Source organism: Grampus griseus (assembly GCF_964374135.1).
Source record: "Grampus griseus genome assembly, chromosome: 13".
Lineage (NCBI taxonomy): Eukaryota > Metazoa > Chordata > Mammalia > Artiodactyla > Delphinidae > Grampus > Grampus griseus.
The window spans coordinates 52,958,963-52,973,435 of NC_139007.1; the positions used below are offsets into that span (position 1 = coordinate 52,958,963).

Consider the following 14,473-nt stretch of genomic DNA (forward strand, 5'->3'; position numbering starts at 1 on the left):
CGTGGAAAAATTGTCTTCTGTAAAACCGGTCCCTGGTGCCAAAAAGTTTGGAGACAGCCGCTGTAGCTTGTCGTGGTGGTGGTAGAAGAATCTATACCGATGATAAAATTGCATAGAAATCACACACACACAGGCAAGAACACGTGTAAAACTAGTGAGATCTCGATGAGCTCTAGAGATCATACCAATGTCATTTTCTGGTTTTGATATTTACTGTAGTTGTGTAAGACGTTATCTTTGGGAGATAACTGGGGGAAAACCTGGGACTTCCCTGTACATTTTTTGCAACTTTCTGTGAATCTCTATTTCCTTCGAAAAACTCCCTTTTCAGCTTATTGCACTGTAATTTTCTTTCACTCAAATAAGTCCAGTAAACAATCACCACTTAACATCACTTTGAGTTTAGGGATTCATTTCAACATTTTAAATTATATCTTAGCACTAGATTATTTAAATAAGTTTTTCAGAAATTATTAAAAAAAAAAGAATTCTCAAGCTATTAAATAGACTATCTTTAGCAGAAATAAGGCAGCAGAAACTGTCCAAGGGTAGATACTTTTTAATTAACTGTGAATAAAAGAAAGGGACAAATCTGGGGGGGGGGGGCTTATTCTAAATAAGCAGCCATACGTTCTACCTACTAACAGGCGCCCAGACAGCAATCCGTTCCTATATATGTCAGTATTTCTTTCTCAATACACTCTGGCAGGCTCTTTCTCTTTTCAAATGACAAGGAGATTTCTACCTCCTCTTTAGACGAGATTTCTACCTCCTCTTTAAACAAGATTTCTACCTCTTCTTCATAACAAGCCGAGAGAAGCACTGAACCTAGGCCTATCCACAAAAGGACCTATTTACATTCTTCTCAAAACTCAAGATGGTATCTAAGATGTTCTGGACCAATGACCTCAGTTGTGAAAATGAGCTACTGCCTTCAACACTATTAAATAGTGAACTCTATTCTGCCTCTTTAGGTGCAAGATGGCTCCCCCACAGACCTCCAAGATGTCATCAGTGTTTCCCTCCCACGGAACCCCTGTGTCTCAACTAGCCTACGTCAGGTGTGTGCAAGGAGGTGTGTTTCTCTTTGTGCTAGGAAAAGCAGGATGGGTTTAACCACTAGAGAATGAACTTTCTTGGTGCTGGTAGATTAAACTCACCAACCAGTACAAAAATCTCCTCTTCAACATCTTTACCGAGAAAACTCCCAAAGAAGTTTCAATTCTTTCTGTAGTTGTGAGCTCATTACTTACCAGGAAGCTTTCATTTTGACAAGGTGTTGCAGCAGTATTTGCCAGTGTTTCTGGAACTCCAGTTTCATGAGAGGTTACCAGTGCTGTGGTCAGAAGCAGACATACATACTTCATTACAAAACTATTCTTGGATAGATATGTAAGAAAAATACAGAACACATTTGCAATAATGGTTGCTGTTGTTTGGTGATGTTCCCAAAGATGTGGAATTCATACCCACCTCCTCCAGGAAGTCCCTTGGGTGAACACCTGATGCCTGAACTCAGGGATCCAGTTGTCTCCCACTATCCAATTCCTGCCCTGAGGAGCAAAAAAAAGGAGGGCAAGTGACCCTCTTTTCTTCCTTTAAGAGCTGAAGGCCTTTCTGCTTCTGTCTACCCCCAAAGTCTCATCATACAGCTTTCTTTACCCCAGAAAAAGTGAGATGACAATTCTGCCTAAATTCCACTAAAATGGCCTCTACCCTTCAACAGAGATAGAAAGATCAGTTTTCATTTTTAATAGAGGCCCTCATATCCATAAAATCAGTGTAGCATTACAATTTTTCATCAACTCAGCATTTACCAAGCATTTTCTATTAGCTAAGTACAGTGAGGGGTGCCAAGGATACAATTTTTTAAAAAGAAAACCTTTATTATAATAATGTATATTGCTATAAAAATACCTAACTTTTCTTGAAGGTCACGTTCTAGACTTTAGCCTAAGCGTCATTCACAGATTATCTCATTTAATCCCTATATCCACCCTGAAATTTGGTACTATTATCATCCCCCTTTTACAGATACAGAGGTTAAGTAATTTACCCAAGGTCAGCAGGTGATGGAGCCACAGTCTGAAGCCAGAGCCCGAACTCTTAGAGATTACCCTGTTCTTAAGAAGTACACATTCTAATGAGGTTTGATCTGTAGTGTACTAAGATTTCCCCAATAACTTTATATTACTATATCTTATTCTCCCAATTAAAATTTCACCTTGTAGTTAGAGCAGTGCTATCCAGAAGAATTTCTGGCAATAACGGAAATGCTCTATTCCATGCTGTCCAATGAGTAGTCTCTAGCCACGTGTGGCTCTTTAGCACTTGAAATGTGGCTAGTGAAATGAAAAACTACATTTTAAATTTAATTTAGTTTCAATTTAAATGGCCACATGTGGCTAGTGGGTACTGTATTGGACAGCACAGATCTAGAGGATGAGGAAATGGTTTTATTTCTTTGGATTTCTCTATAAAGACAAGGCTTAGGCAAATCAATAAATGCTGAGTTAATGAAAAAGAATAAATGAACAATCATTAAGGGGGAATTTTCTTCCTCTTTAAACTGTAGAGCAGAAATCTTTAGTCTACCGTGACTTTCATTGTAATAAAATGTTATAATAAGCATATGATACAGCCTGCAGTCCTAGAGCAGTTCATGAAGACAGTAAAGAGGATCCTTAAATTATAAGCAATGTTTTTCAAAGGCTGACAAACCATTTATAATTGATGGTTACTACTTTTAGAACACATAGTTATATCTTTGCCTAATAAAAAAAAGATCACTGCTTAATTTTTTTCTTGACAAAATCTGGGGTCCATAGAGAGAAAAACAAAAGGGAACTCTTGGTGGTGAAAGGATGTAAACAATCAAGAATTGCAACTCGGGCTTCCCTGGTGGCGCAGTGGTTGAGAGTCCTCCTGCCAATGCAGGGGACACGGGTTCGTGCCCCGGTCCGGGAGGATCCCACATGCTGCGGAGCGGCTGGGCCCGTCAGCCATGGCCGCTGAGCCTGCACGTCCGGAGCCTGGGCTCCGCAACGGGAGAGGCCACAACAGTGACAGGCCCGCGTACCTCAAAAAAAAGAAAAAAAAAATTGCAACTCAATGGACATTTCATGCAGAAACTACAGACTAAAGCAGACTCTTTACAAATGTGAGACTCAGCAACTGCCAGATTCTCGTTAAGTGACTTTGTTTTGTCACTTATTCATCACAAATATACATATAGATTCCTATAGTCAATTCGTTCTGAATATAGGGCTAGATATGATGAATAATAATGGGTACTTTTGAAAATAAACTGGGGCTCTATATCAAATCAGAGTCTCTGGAAGTAACCAAGTCATGTGCCCTGTGTTTCCTGATCCGTATACAATGCAGCTCCTACCCTGCTCCCCACTGGATGTCCACTTTACTTAAAAGAACTCATCTCAGAAAGTCTAAGCAATTTTATCACAGTTTGTACTGCTATGGAACATGTCTCTTCTTTGCCTGTTTTTAAAAAATTCATCTTAGATTTCAAAATCGTTAAAGAAGTGTGAGAGCAACTCACTTTCTCTGATGATCCCAAACCATGTTCTTCTGATTCAATGAAATCAGCTCTTTATACCTTAGAAGCCTAATTTTCCCTTGGAAATAATTTGCAAATAACATAATGAATGCCTAAAGAGAAAAGAGTAAAATACTCAGTTCTTCACATTCAAACCAAAAAGATGCAAACCTGAGGTCCAATTTTATACATGCTCAGTATATCATGGGCGATTATTCCATATTTTGCAAGATAATATAGCATGACCACTTGCAACTGAAATCCCAAAGCCATCACTGTTAAATGCTTCGCTCAGTCTTCCACGAGAGGCTGTTACAGCTTAAGCAGCATCAACAAGCCAGAGGAGGCCGCTATCTAGTGTGCCTGTGTGTCCGGCCTCTGACACACCAATGTTATCGCACCAGCTGCAGGCTCCACCATGAAGTTTTTTTCTGTGCGGACCGGTAAACCGCACGGCCAAATCCTCCTAGTCATCTTGCAGTGCTGGTCATGGGACCGTAGAAGGAACAGCTCCCAGATGGGGATGGGAAGCTCACAGGCACTGCCCCGCAGCTGATGCAAATCTTCCCAACCCAGGCTCTCTCGGGTCTTTGCCAAGAGTCGTCCTGGAGGGCTCAATTGCTACGTCCCTATTGCTGTAATGGCAGCATCCGGGATGCTGTGCCTAGGATGGGAGCGGGAGGGGGGAAGAGATGGTGGGCCCCTTTGAGAAACACAACGCCATTAAGGACAGAAGGATGAATTTATTGTGACCAGTGGTCCCCGAACTGGAAGGAAACTCAAGGCTTTAAAGCTCAGGGAGACACTCTTTAACTCCAGCTCTGCTCTCAGAGGCGTATTCCCACGAACAGTGGTGGCCACAGCGAGCCAGCTGTAGGAGATGCAGCCCGGGGAGAGGTAAGAAGACCCTCCCAGGCTTAGCCGCCGGGCGTCCGACCGCCGGAGTCGCAACGAGCTCACTCCCGGGAGGCGTCACAAAGGGCTGAGGCCTGCGGAGGCCTAGCGCGCACCTCTCCGGGGCGGAGCCGCCGGGCTCGGGCTGGGGCTGCGCCGGGTCAGCGGAGGCTGCAGCCGCCAGGGGGTGGCGCGGCTCCCAGACCGCCAGCTAGGAGGTCACCGGAGCAGGGAGGATGCCGCAGCAGCAGCCCGAACGGCCGAGCTGAGCCGCCGAGCTCCCCGGCCCCCGCCGCAGCGGAGGGGCGCAGAGCGTGGCGCGGGCCGGGCGGGGCTAGAGGTGGGCGTCTGCACCGCGTCGCGCCACCCGCTGCTCCCCGCCTCCGGCCAGGCCCGGCAGCCTGTCGTGGCCGATGTCCTGACCGCGGGTGCATCTGCAGGGTTGGCTAGGCACCGCGCCTGGGGAAAGGCCTGAGGAGTCCCCGCGGCGACCGCGTCCAGTAGCACCGGACGCCGGTCCCCCGGGGCGCGCGCTTGGGCGCTCCTCCCTCCTGCCCCAGCACCGCGTCACCGCAAGGTCCTCCCCCGACCCCTCCTCCCACCCACCCTGGAGGATGCGCTCCCAGGCGCCGAGCGGCAGAGGCCACCGCGCTCAGAAATGCGTGCACCGGCTCCCTTTTTCCCGGACCCGAAGAGCCGGCGCCCCCGCCCTGTAGGTAAGTAGGTGAGGCGGGGACTAGCCGTCGCAGCCGCCCGCTGCTGATGCTGCTGCTGGGTAGGGGCGGGGGGCCGGGGTCAGGACCCGCCAAACTTGCCTCCCTCTGGAGCTCGGTGCAGCGCTCGGAGGTGTCCTAATGGCGCTGAGCGCAGCCCCCTGTTAACCTGACAACCTCTTCTTGAGCTCGGGAGGCCCAGCTGTGGCGAAGGAGAGCTTGACCCTTCCCAGCCCACACCCTGGGCCCCGTGGGGTGCGCGCTTCGGGCAGGGACGGGGAGGATGTGTTGCTGTGTGGATTATTGGGAGGTGAAGGGAGAAATACCGTTGAATTTTCAGCAGCTCAGGTGGAAATATGTCACCGTATTTTTTCGGCTTGATGAACAGATGCGTTCTTCCTGTTCTCTCTCAATATGTAGCCACGCACAGCGTTATTTCAGCGGCATGGAGAAGTCGCTGTGGATTTTTGTGTATTTCAGAGTTGGCAGGCTGATATATAAAATTGATGTCTCCAACCCTTACAGTCAACATTTTAGGGCCAGTTAGAGAAGGCTCCTCTAGGAGTCAAATATTCAAGAGATAGATGAGGCTGAGGAATTCTTGTGCTGCCTACCTGGGAGCCTTCGGCTTTCGTGAAGAGCGTGGCAAGTTCGATACAGGTGTAGGGAGTTGAGAATCTGCTGGAAGGATGGACGGAGTCGGCCAGCAGAGGCAGCCTTGGGCGCAGCCTAGCTTCCAACTGGATGTTAATAAGGTCTGTACTTCTGAGAAACTGGTTATAAATTCTTTCTTCTCTCCCAAGTGTAAAGTTCATACATCAGAGCCTTTGGCAAGATTATCTCTTCACAGGCTATCATTTTTAAATTTCGTATTAAGCAATAGGTTTAGAGCCTTGGAAAGTGGATCATTGTAAGCGCCAATTTTATTAACGTATTAAGGTTTAGAGCTTTGGAAAATGAACCAGTGTAAGCTCCAGGAGGACAGTGTCTTCGTCTTGTTCAGTCCTGTAATCCCCTAGTCTGATGAATAGTGGGCGCTCATTAGTTATTTGTTGAATGAACTGTGTTTCAAGCTTCATCTAAAGACAATTTAGGATTAAAATGTGTTTTCCTGTGGCCGTTGAAGTTTAACTGGATTTTAAAAATTACTTCTTTGTATAAATAGTCAAATTCGGTTATCCCAGCATTTAAGTTGAATCTTGACATTTTTAGGGCCATATGTTATCCTTCTTTAATGTGTTACTAAATAAGGTAATTCTCCCCAACTCTTAATATAAGTTAATTTCATTTCTAAGCTTGCAATTTTTTTCTAATTCGTAATCAAACTTATTTTAATTAAACTCTAAAACACAATTAAAAAGTACAATTCATGTTTAAAGGAAATTCTAGGTTACTCCAGAGGTAACAATGATTTGGTTAATAAGTGACATATTAACTCATTTTAGAGTTGAGTTGTTGTGGTTGACCTAATTATAATGTATTTATTACAGGTAAGAGTGGAAATAAAGCATTTAGAAGTGTCTGTGATTCCTAAATGATTCAAAATACACGGTATAGATACACATTTTCAACTGCATGGTTTTCCTCAGTATATAAACATATCAGTTTTCAAGTTTGACACCCAGGGTGGTTGTGACATTGCAGGTTTGGAAGGTTTGGTGCCTCTCTGCTTTTAAATCTTACGTTATCTTGAAATAATCAAGGATAACTGCATCACATTTCATTTGCTTTATTTTTGCACTGTGATACAATATTTCCTGTTTTGTTTTTATTTTCCTGTTACGTAAGTTTTCTGAGTCAGTATTAACCTTTTTTCAATCACTTTGTTTAACAGAATTATCTGGGAGTGGTCCAGTCACTTATTTTCTTTCTTTCTCTTTTGTCATTTTAATACCTCTTCACCGTCCTTACTACATATTACCCAAATGACTTATTTTCACAAAACTATGGTAAGCCCTAGTTTATTATTATTGCTTCTCCAGCCTACTTAGGCTCTTCCTAGATGGTGAGGAAATAACACTTTTATGTAAAAGGTAGTGAGATTGGGGGAACCAGCAGTGGGAGGGAGCTTATGAAAAAAAAGTTATGATTTATTCAAACAGAGAAAAAATTCTCCCATGAAATAAAGATAATTACATTTTACACATCTTCTATTTGTAGTCAAGGATATTGAGCAGTTAATTTATATTGTTCTTCCTTGCTCACTTTAAACTTCTCAAAAGAGCCCTCCCCTGTGGTTACAGTAAACTCTCTTTACTTTGTTGCAGATAATAGACACTTATTTGTTCATTTGACAAAGAGAAGTTGAGCGCTTGACTGTGTGGCACTCTTGACCTTGAAATCAGTTCCTAATGTCAGAATGGAAGAGGCATTTTTCTGTGTGTGTCCTGCATCCAAATGGGTAGCGCCCCTGCAATTGAATGACTCACTACCTGGGTCCTGACAAGTGAGCCCCCCAGTACCCTGACTCCACATGCACCACTGGAATGAAATCCTAAGACCTAGATTTACTCTATCTTACTTTTCTATATCTTTCCTGAGGTTTTATTACCAAACCCCCTATCCCTTCCTCGCTAAATGTCCCTTACTGTCCCTATTTTATCCCACCGTTTTTTATCCCAGCCCATGATTTTTGTTGTTGTTGTTTACATCCAGTAAGATCCACTCAATTCACATATGTTAGAACCAAAATTGTTATGGTTGCAGAAAAAGTATAGAAAATAAAATTGGTATAACCTTGAATTTCAAATATAGGGAACTAGTGGATGAAGAATAATTGTTGTATACTAATCTCCCTTTAAAAACGGTAATGAATGCCAGAGACAATGAATTGTCTGCTCATAAATTTGACCAGAAGCTTAATTGAAAGAAATATTTATAGAGAGTTGGCTGAACAAAGGCCATGATGTCCACCCATGCCCCTCCAATTCTAGGTGTTACACCAGGAGTCTAGCCAGATCTTCAGAAACTGTATACTTTGGTTACCTTGTTTTGCATCCTTTGCACCCCTCCCCCCAAATTGTGCTCACACTGAAGCATTCTATTAATACAGTCACAAGAAACCTACTGTTGTTACTTAAGAGATGTGGTTATTAAGATAATAGTTCCTTCTACAGCTCCTGCTTGAAGACTCTTGCAAGAATTTCCATTCAACTCTAAATGCCAAAGAAAAGCTTTACTTCCCCTGAACAATTATGGAGTGTCCATTTTTCATCATGCAAAAATAGAATTAGATAGTCGATTATATTTCCCTTTCTGATTTGGCAACTAGGAAACACAGAGTCAGATTTACAACTTAATTTTAATAACCCTGTAAAAACCTATGGCGTATTATTGATGTTCTGACTTTCCCTTTGGTTTGGAATTTCTGTTCTACCTTGTTTTTCTTTTTTTCTTCTGATTTTTTTAACCTAAGTATATTTTCCCATTTTATTGAATTTATTAAGCTGACTCACATCTTTTGTAGAACAAGGAAAAATATAAAACATAATACCAATAAATGGAAACATGTGCAGAATTGATCTATGGATACGGTATGTTTTGATTAACAAGTTTAATAGGTTCCATTAAATGTGCTTTGAACAAGTATTGCAAGTTTAGTATATTTACACTTGTATAGCCAAATGGAAAACAATGTTACATAGTTTTGCAAAACTAAGATCCACTTATTTTTTTTAACTATTAAATTTATGTCTACTATTGACTAATTTAAAATTGGTAAAACCATTCAGTTTAAGTCAGTTCTGGATTGACCAGGAGATTCACTCTATTTAATTAAAAAAAAAAAAAAGTCATTTTTAGCCAAAGGGCTAGCCTAAATTAGCTTAACACTCACCACACTGTACCTCACATCTGACCTCTTTCACATCAGTAATTTATTTGATTCATCTTTGTTTTAATAAATCATAGAGATTCTTCCTTGAGTCTCTTTTATTCACCATAAAATTTAAAAGATTGAGCTCCCTGAGTTAATTGATCAGACTTTCTTCATTCTGGTATTTTGACAACTACCTGTTAAGTTGGTTGAATTTAACCACGTAAATAGTTATTTGCATCTGTGTGGTGTCAACTTCATTTTCATACATTTATCACCCTGGTCCACAGAGAGACTGGCCCTTCTCAAGGGATAGTCATTGGTGCAGTCCAGGAGCTTTTGAGGTAAAAATAATCTGAATTCAAAAGTGCAACTGGAAACATTGAGGAGGGGATTTGGAGAGAGATGTGGGCAAATTTTTACATAGATGCATATCATTCCGGTAACCTCCAAGTCTTTTTTTAAAAAGTTTTATTTTTGTAGTAGGCAATACCTTCATGTGATTCAAAAGGTACATATGGGTAAACATTGAAAGGATTCCCTCTCATCCTTTTTCCTAGTTACCTGCTTCCCCTGTCCACTGGCAGCCAGAGTTATCAGTTAATTGAGAATCCTCCAGTAACATTTTGTGCACATACAAGCAAATATGAACATTCAGCCTGCCCCTTTGATCTCATCATCATTTCTCTAATTGCCTTCTCTCCATTCCCACTGTTCTTGTTTGGTTCCTCAGATGCTTTGGACTGTTGCCTGCACTTTACTTTCCCCTACATTTCACCCAGTCTTCCTTCTAAACTTCCCTTTTCAACCTTATAAAGGATTCCCATCCTGCGCAGGAAGGAGTCCACCATGAATCTTACTTAGCCTGCTCTCCTGGGCCCTGAGGAATTCATCTCTTGTCCCCTGCCCCTCTCTGTCATGCATGTGGCTCACCGTTGTTCTTAACTTACCTCCCCATCCCCAATCATGGACTCTTTAAAAAAATCTGATGAAAGTTCATGGTCTCATCACACACGAAACACACCATTTTGCCTACATGTCCTTGTTTATGGACCCCAAGTTCAGAATCTCTATGTTGGTAACACAAAACTGTTTGTCACTTCCTGCACATGCGCTGCATATGATTTTTTCTTCTCCACGCTGTTTCCTCTGCATGGAACACTTGGTCCTCCTACTTTCATTAGCAAGCCACACTCAGTTCTGGTGTCATCTCTAGGGGCCATTCTTGGTTGAGAGTCTAGAAACTCATGGAGCCTTCCACATGTAATGTAGTATCCCAAGTAGGCTTCCATACTGGCAACAGGCATTTCTCATAAATAGCAAAATTGCCTTTCTAGTAAAAATTAATTATGATTTTGGATAACATGCTATGATTGGTCAAAAAAAAAAAAAGCCCAAGGTTGAAGCTTTTATTTAACTATTCATCCCTCCTCTACTCCGCTCCCCGCCATCCTCCGTAGAATATGTCTGTATCATTTTCTTTAGCATCCCTGCCTTACTATTACTAATTCTCTCTAAACATTGTGTTAACACTCATTAAAAAAAAAAGTTCATATTTATTATGGCCCTCACCTAAGAGAGTGTTTTTTTTTTTTTGCCTCTGCCTCTGGGTTTGCTTCTGTAGTTCGTACATAAAGGAGTGAAACCCTCCAAGTGTGGTGTTACTCTTAAAAATCGAAAGTATTAACCGCCAACCCTGATGGATGACATGAACCATCTGGAGATAGTGGCCCATTCTACGAAGTGACTCCTAAGTATGTGAATATAGTATTTTTCTTTCCAAGCCAAGTAATCGGAGGGCGTCCTCTGTGCTTGATTTTTTTTTTTTTTTTTTTTTTTGCGGTACGCGGGCCTCTCACTGTTGTGGCCTCTCCCGTTGCGGAGCACAGGCTCCGGACGCGCAGGCTTAGCGGCCATGGCTCACGGGCCCAGCCGCTCCGTGGCATGTGGGATCTTCCCGGACCGGGGTACAAACCCTTGTCCCCAGCATCGGCAGGCGGACTCTCAACCACTGCGCCACCAGGGAAGCCCTGTGCTTGATTTTATTGCAAAGTGCCTGACATGAGGTAAACTGCTGTTGACTGATTAACAGAGGATTTAGCCAGTAAGAATTTAATAGCATTTGTTCAGCACTGTTCCTGTGGAATCCTCTGACTAGTGGACGATTCTGATCACTAACCAAACTAGCCATGTAGAATAGGCAAAATCTGTAAGACTGCTCCATAGGTGTGAGATCCCTTGAAATCTTTCATTTTCCTTCTGTAATTCTGACCTCACTAAGCAAACATCAGATTTACTCATTTGTTTCCCCAGACATGTTGATGTGAGGAATTGAGTGTGTCTTGAGTAGCAGTAATGACTATTCCAGCCATCCAGTAGGTACAGCCCCTGCTGTATGCTGTAAAGCACAATTTTAGGATATTAATCTGTTGGGAGGGCTTGCTCAATCCTTACGGTCCCAGGTATTTACAGCTGAGCCCTCAGCCCTAGGTCCTGGTGATTCCCCCTAGGTATATTACTTGCCGGGCTCTAGGCTCCCACTGAAACAGCTAGTTAGCAACCCTCTGATCTTCTAAAATAATTTCAATTTAACACAGTTTAACTCTTTAAAAAGCATTCTAGGAAGGAATCGTTTTAGTCCATTTGGGCTGCTAGAACAAAATTCCATAGACTGGGTGGCTTATAAGCAGCAGAAATTTACTGCTCACATTTCTGGAGGCTGGAAGTCCAAGATCAGGGTGCCAGCACGGTCAGGTTCTAGTGAGAACCCTCTTTCAGGGTGTAGACCATGGACTTCTTATTGTGTCCTCATCTAGTAGGAGGGGCTAGGGATCTCTCTGGGCCTCCTTTATGAGGGTACTAATCCCATGAGGGCGCTAATCCCATGAGGGTAGATCCCTCATGATCTAATCACCTCCTGAAGGTCCTACCTCATACCATCACCTAGAGCATTAGGTTTTCAAAGTATGAATTTGGGGTGGGGATGGGGGACACAAACAATCTATACGGCAGGAATAGAAAATTCACAAAACAGGACTACAAACGGCCAAAACATGAAAAAATATTCAACTTCATTGCATCAAAGAAATGCAGACTATAATTAGATTATAAAAGTCCATAACAATGCTGGCAAGTTGAAGTTGGGTCATTTTCCCTTTTCACAGATGGTAAGAGGTTATATGGGGGTATTATGCCTTTGATGGAGAGCAGTTCAACTCATAGAATCCCTTGGCACCCGTGATTCTGTTCTGAGCACATTCTAAAAAAATCAGAGATGAGGCTTAATTTCAGTGGGGAGCACATTGTCTCTGGAAGGCAGGTGGTATGGTAGATGGATTAAGAGCAGGGATGCTGGAGCCTGTTGCCTGGCTTGAAGTTCTTTTCCACCGTTTGTCAGCTAGGTGAACTTAGGCAAGTTAATTTCTCCTTGGTTTTCTCATCTGTGAAATGAAGATAATAATAGTATCCACCTCTCACATTGTATTGAGAATTAGATAAGTTAATATATGTAAAGCACTTGGAATTCTGTCACAGAGTAAGCAACTATATAAGTATTGGCTATTAGCAAGGTTGATATTGTAAAAATTGGAGACAAATCCAATAATGAAGTCTTTTTTGATAGTATACTAAACTGTATGTACAAAAAACCCTAATTTGATTTTAAAATGCAGCTTCATGGAAGAAAAGACAGGAAAGTGATAAAATATTGAGACTTTTGTCTCCATTGCTGGGATCATAGGCAATTTCTATTTTCACATTTTATTTGTTATCCATATATATTACAATGATAATTGTTAGAAATAATTAAAATTAATATATCATAGGATTCTTATATTCTTGACTTTTCTTCATCAGATGCATATTCATTTTGACATATTTTACTCTCTCTTCCTCTTTTCAAAGCTTCTAATATTTCACTTCCTCCACATCTTCACCCACACGCCATCTGCTTGGTATTTTCTTGCATTTAGCTTGCTTGCTTGTTTTATGTATAGATCAGCCCCAAGACTAGTTCCTCAAGAATAAGTAGAGTAGGTGAAAGGATTTATGAGATTTTCATGGTGGTGGCTTTCTCTTGGAAATTTAAGCCAGAGAGTGCTGCTTAGGTGATAATGGTACTGTATCCTGTCCACATTGCAGGCACTCAACTGTATCTCCCACTCATCACCTACATAAACTCAGCACTTTAGTAGGGTCAGAAGGGTCCTCAGTACCCCTCACGCACATGGGGTAATTCCTGCTTTCAGGCTTTTGGCTGCCCGCTCTATCTGAATTTCCTTACACATTTCTTCCTTTTGAAGCCAATATTCTGCACCAGGTTGATACTTAATTCCATCAACGCTTTCCAAGACATCTGCTCTACTAATTTCAGTTTATTTTGGCACTTAACTATTTGTACTGAAATTTTTTTTTTTTACATCTTTATTGGAGTATAATTGCTTTACCATGGTGTGTCAGTTTCTGCTTTATAACAAAGTGAATCAGCTATACATATACATATATCCCCATATCTCCTCCCTCTTGCGTCTCCCTCCTACCCTCCCTATCCCACCTCTCTAGGTGGACACAAAGCACCGAGCTGATCTCCCTGTGCTATGTAGCTGATTCCCACTAGCTATCTATTTTACATTTGGTAGTGTATCTATGTCCATGCCACTCTCTCACTTCGTCCCAGCTTACACTTCCCCCTCCCCGTGTCCTCAAGTCCATTCTCTACGTCTGCATCTTTATTCCTGTCCTGCCCCTAGGTTATTCAGAACCATTTTTTTTTTGTTTAGATTCCATATATATGTGTTAGCATACGGTATTTGTTTTTCGCTTTCTGACTTAACTTCACTCTGTATGACAGTCTCTAAGTCCATCCACCTCACTACAAATACTCAATCTTGTCTCTTTTTATGGCTGAGTAATATTCCATTGTATATATGTGCCACATCTTCTTTATCCATTCATCTGTCAGTGGACACTTAGGTTGCTTCCATGTCCTGGTTATTGTAAATAGAGCTACAATGAACATTATGCCACATGACTCTTTTTGAATTATGGTTTTCTCAGGGTATATGCCTGGTAGTGGGATTGCTGAAGTCGTTCTATTTTTAGTTTTTTTAAGGAACCTCCATACTGTTCTCCATAGTGGCTGTATCAATTTACATTCCCACCAACAGTGCAAGAGGGTTCCCTTTTCTCCACACCCTCTCTAGCATTTATTGTTAGTAGTTTTTTTGATGATGGCCATTCTGACCAGTGTGAGGTGATACCTCATTGTGGTTTTGATTTGCATTTCTCTAATGATTAGTGTTGTTGAGCATCCTTTCCTGTGTTTGTTGGCAATCTGTATATCTTCTTTGGAGAAATGTCTATTTAGGTCTTCTGCCCATTTTTAGATTGGGTTGTTTGTTTTTTTGATATTGAGCTGCATGAGCTGCTTGTATATTTTGGAGATTAATCCTTTGTCAGTTACTTCGTTTGTAAATATTTTCTCCCATTCTGAGGGTT

The 14,473-nt window shown here is 41.9% G+C and overlaps 1 protein-coding gene across 1 annotated transcript in view; it reads left to right on the forward strand.

Annotated features, from left to right (window-relative positions):
* The first annotated feature begins 5,085 nt into the window (after window positions 1–5,085).
* The window catches only part of NCOA7 (nuclear receptor coactivator 7), a 144,351-nt gene continuing 134,963 nt past the window's right edge, over window positions 5,086–14,473 (forward strand). Inside the window, exon 1 of the mRNA XM_082668590.1 lies at window positions 5,086–5,166. The gene's annotated coding sequence lies outside the window, so the exon portion shown is untranslated. The remainder of the gene's footprint in view (window positions 5,167–14,473) is intronic.